We start from the raw sequence: 5,437 nt of genomic DNA, 5'->3' as shown, positions 1-5,437 counted from the left end.
CTGAACCCACTTGCTTTTCCTCTTTATTGTTTTTTTCAGTAGATTCCTGGACCTTTTTCAGGGCAAATTACTGACCACTGTGGAGCTGATGCCGTGGGCAGCATGCAGAATGCTGGCAGCTGGTTCCTTAGAGAAAAGGTAGCCCAACAAGTGAGCCATTAATATGCCATTAATAACCAGGGACAAAGCACAAACTCTGCACATGCTTTCCTCGGGGAAAATAAAATAAACTCAGCTAATTTAAATGTTAGTGTTGCACAGCCATGGTTATTTCTGTGCTGCTTTCCTTCTGAATTATTAATACTTGCAAGGCTCCCAACAAGGAGGTTTGATGCCTGCTGAAGAACATGAGTAGCAGCACCTCATGCTCATGGTCACACTGGGGAGCAAGGCTGCATGCATGCTGGACTCATGCTTGGACACATGGTGGACACAGCCCCTGCTGTGCCCCACCTCCCAAGCCCTATGGGCTAAAGATAACTGTGTATAAGAACAGAACTTCCATTTTTAAGCAGGAGTGGCTTGAGCCAACTTAAAAGCAGTTGTTGCATATTTCTGAGCTATTTGGCAGGAGATGTCACACTCGCTTCTCGATGAGCTGCTGGTGGCATCAGCTATGGCATGGCATGCCACCACCAGCCCGCTGTTCCCTACAGGACCCAGTGACTGCCCAGTATAGCAAGGCTCCCCAGACAGGCCCCCAAGGGGCTCTAACTCTCCCGAAAGGGTCCCAAAGCCATCTGGGACCAAGGCATCATGGGCCACACTGGCAAAACCTGCAGGACCCTTCAATTGATGCAACTCACCAACTCCAAGTTTGCTCAGCCCTTTGATAATTGCTGGCACTGCTGCCAGAAACTATGTAAAAATAAAACAGGAAAAAAGGCTTTGTTTTTTAATTTGCTTTTCCTTGAGAGTGATGATTTCCTATGATGTTTGTGAAGGGAAATGCCAGCCACTCTGGCTGCACCTCCGTGTGGCCTCTCCTGTGCCCACCACATGGTACCCAGGTGATGCTCTCCAGGCAGCAGAGGCTGGGGCTGCCTCAGTTACTATGAAAACATCCAAAAAGGAGCCAGAGTTTAATTATTTATTTATTTATTTTCCTTTCACAGGAAAGCAACTTGCTTGAAGAAAAACCTCACTTCCCATTTTGGATGACTTCACAGCCCCCCACATTCAACTTCTCTTCATAGTTCACAGCACTGGGCAGGATGCTTGGACAGGCTAAAAAGTCCCTGCTGAGCAGCATGTGTGCAGCCACGCATGGGATGATCCAGGGAGGTGGCAGTGGAGGGGACCAAAGCCCTCTGTTTCTCTGCTCCATCTTAGCAATTGTCTGGCAAGGCAAAGGTATTCTCAGGGTAATTGTGCTTTGCACTCCCATGCATTTCTGGGGGTTTTGACACCAGCCAGAATACAGGGAAAGGGATGAAGGACTGTGAAGAGCAACTATAGCCAATTTCCGTATTCTAGTATCTAATTCTCAAAGCTGACGTTAGACCATTCCTTTACCAGTCAGCAAGTTTTGTGCTGTTTCTTGCATTTCCACCATCATTTTTCTAGTTTTGGTTTCTTCTTTGCCAGCTTCCTTTATGTGCTTTTTCCACCCAACTATGAGTTTTGGTGCTCTTATCTGGCTTGTGTTTTTAAACTTCCTTTTCACGCTTGAGCTAGCACCAATTGATGGAAATTCCCCCATCAGCCCATGCTTTCTCAGTTGGGTTGAGCCACAAATCTCAGCAAGCCTCCTCACAGCTGACCCTGCCTGCAAGCAGGAGGCACTGGTGACAGCCACACATCTTACCAAGATGATCTGCTCCTGGGTTTCCTGTAGACCGTGTGGCAATTTCAGACATACCCATTCATCAGCAGTCATCATTTGGAGTGGCATGAACTGCCGTGTCTCCTGGAAACTTTTTCTGTATAGGACCACCCCTTCCAATCTATGTGCACTTGCTTAGCTGTGGTGCTCTCTCATCCACCACAGCATGGCTGGAGAGCTGCTGTCACCCGGGGTGAGAGCATGGGCATTGCCACTGACATACAGTGGGATTGAGTGGGCCTCAGCAAGTCTGGAGATGACATCAATCTCAGTGGTGCAGTTGACGCTCCTGAGGGTTGAGATGCCTTCCAGATGAACCTGGACAACCTTGAGAAGTGGGCCCATGTGAACTTCATGAAGTTCAACAAACCCAGGTGAAAGGTCCTGCACCTGGGTCAGGGCAACCCCTGATATCAATACAGGCTGGGGAATGAAGAGACTGCAGAGAAGGACTTGGGGGTACAGGTGGATGAAAAGCTCAACATGAGCTGGCAATATACACTAGCAGCCCAGAAAGCCAACTGTATCCTGGGCTGCATCAAAAGAAGCATAGCCAGCAAGTCAAGGGAGGGGATTCTGCTCCTCCACTCATGAGTCCCCACTTAGAGTGCATCCAGGTCTGGAGTCCTCAGCACAGGAAAGATATGCAGCTGTTGGAGCAAATCCAGAGGAGAGCACAGGCACAAAATTCAGCAGCTGCATTTAAAAACAAAGGAAAAATGAGTAGGTATGAGGAAGAGGATGGACCAGCTGTGGAAGGCTGAGCCTGAGATACATGTAGACTGTGGATGTGACAGTGGGTCACTAATGTAAAACTTAGACCCACCAAGCAAGGGGACTTTATCCTGAAACTGTCCACCTCTCAGCTAACCACTAGCAGAGCATGGAGCTGGTGGCATGGGCAGCATGGCTCCTAGCTGCTTCACTTCATACTGCTTACAAACACTTTTCTAAGGATAAAGGTTAATGTCCTGCCTCTGGGTTTGCCTTGTTCTCCCCTGCAATGAGTAATTCCCACCTCTGTCCTGGAGCAGAGTCACTTCAAAGTCTTCATGTCCATCAGCTGTACAGCTCTGTCTTTCAGGCTTTTTCTGAGGCAAGACTGCTAGCTGTAGGACAAATTAGCACCTTAGATGAAAGAAAGGTGCTTCTAGAAACTTAGTTTTGTTTCTAAGAGGTCTTTGGAAAGGGGCTGCTAACCTTGGATAAGTGGGTTCATCTGCTGTGGGTGTGTGAAGGAAAAGGGCTCAAATAGGAAAAAATGGCACATCCATGTGTTGTGCATGACACTAATACAGAAAAACGCCTTCTGAGTCCTGTAGGGGGCACCTACATCTTGGATGACTAATTAGTGATTGACAATGAATTGGATCTCACAGGCATCCCCTGTCATGTCCTAGAAGACAGGATGCAATTGCACAGCAAGGCCCTGGGTAAGCTTGGACTGGATGAAACCAGTGCCCAAGTACAGTGAGTGGATTTGACCCAGGCAGGTTTTTACCTTTATCCAAATATCTTAGAGTAGCAAGCACTTTTTTTCATCTCAGAATACTAATGTTTTACAATTTATGCCACCAGCATGTCTGAGGAGCTCCAGACCAGCAAGTCCCTTGTCTGAACCAGAAAAAAACTGGTAGAAACAATAGCAAAGCACAGACATTGCAGATCCTAGAATAAATGTGATATATTAGGGAAGACACAAAATGGGCTAAAACAAATGAAGTCTTGCCTGATGAATCTCTTTGTGGTCTCTGCAGGAATGGAGAGGTAACACATTCCTAAATGGCCTGAAAAGGGATTAATGGATGGATGGATGGATGGATACAGTGAGATCAGGAAGCTTGGTAATGATACAGAATTGTCTAGGATCATCAGAGGTGATACAAAACATTGCAGAAGTGTTTCTCCATATTGATGATGGAGCAGTAAAAATGTTAGTTAAGCTACCCTATTATTACCTAAAAAAAAAAAAAAAAAAAGACTCAGGGAAAAGTATAGTTCTAACTATTCATACACTTCAGGGTCCAAATTAACATGATATTGGGATCACTTTGGGTAGCAGTCTGCAAATATCAGCTCAGTGCTCAACTTACACCAGAAATAAGCTTTTGGGGAACCTTTGGATTTAGGGTGTTACTGAGCTGGGTAAAAGGGTTCCCCAGGCACTGCACACATCATGTGGGGTTATGGTGGCTTCTGAAACCTCCCTCTCCTGCGCAGGCACAGACAGTCCTTCCTTCATAACCTGTGTGCCCTTAGATCCTCACTTGACAAATTAAACTCTCAGGCTATTTAGGTGCCAGCTGGTGCCTGGATAAATCACACACAGTGTCAGTGGTACTCGTGCAGACTGATAGCAAATAGCTTCACAGCTGCCTAATGCCGGCAGGGAACATTTTGATCAGCCTGTCTTGACCCTGTGGCTAACACAGGCCAGGGAATCTGCCTTGGTAATCTGTGCACCTTTGACCTGAGGCTGGAGATGACGCTGAACATCTGCAGCCGGGCTCCTCAGAGTGACGTCAGTGTTCTCTTAAGTCTGGTACCAGCTCAGCTGCATCCATCTCTCCCAAAGATAAAATATGCTTTATTGCATGGTATTGCTCAGGACAGAACAAAATCTCATTAGGTACCAGCAATTCAGCACTTAAAGCTCAGTGTAATGAATAGCTTGATCAGGGTGGCTTTTTGTCCCATCCCACTTTGTTTTCCTCTTCCCCTTCCTGCTCACACACACACTGGCTCTCAGGAAGCACAGAGCAGGCTGCCAGGAAGGCAGAGGATGGTTGCACCGTGTCCCTGGGCATTACTGGGAACAGCATTGAGAAGCCAAGCCAGTGGAGGTGAGCTGTTAGCTCCTCACTGCAGCCTCAGTGGCACCGTCTGCCCAGGCAGGGTAGTTTTCTTCTCCAGGAGGGGACAGCAGCAGGAGCCTCTTCCAGGGCACATCTCAGGGTGCATCCACATCTTTGGTTCACACTCAAACTAAGCTGTCCAGCCCTGGGTATGGGCTGATCTACACCTTCCATGTGCAAAAAGCACCATAAGGCAGCTGGCTCCGGCCTTCCTTGGTCCGCGGGGTGTTTGTGTGGCCCTGGGCAGGACATGGGCAGGAGTGCAGGGAGCTGGGCACAGCTGGGCTCATCTCATGCAGTGGATTTTAGGGATCCCTCCCTTCACCAGCCTGCCCTCATCTTCAGCACCTGCAGATACTCCAGCGAGTCTCTGCTGCGTCCCACAGACCCCTGGACTTGGTGGCAACAGGCAGGAGGATGCCTAGGGCTGCTGGTAACCCATCTGGAGACACATCCTGGGCAAGGTAAGCTGGTGCTGCCTGTTCCAGCCTCCCTTCCACCATCCCCTCTCCAACTGACAAGCCGAAGACTTGTAAGGAATTCTGTTTTCCCAGCAAGCACAGCTTCTCTGCTGGCTCTTCTCAGTGCAGGTCAATTGATTTGCTGGTAACAGAAAAACGTCCTCGCTCTCTGTCCCTAGAAATGAGGCACGCAGGTGGTAGGTAGGTAACCGCAGCCCTGGGGCTGTCCGGGAGCAGGGGCAGCGCTCACCGGGAGCAGGGGCAGCGGCCGGAGGGGGGGGGGGGGGGGGCGGGGG

The sequence above is a fragment of the Chaetura pelagica genome, unplaced genomic scaffold (genome assembly GCF_000747805.2).
Source record: "Chaetura pelagica isolate M959 unplaced genomic scaffold, ChaPel_1.0 scaffold90, whole genome shotgun sequence".
Taxonomy (NCBI): Eukaryota; Metazoa; Chordata; class Aves; order Apodiformes; family Apodidae; genus Chaetura; species Chaetura pelagica.
Note: the sequence above shows the minus strand (reverse complement) of the source record.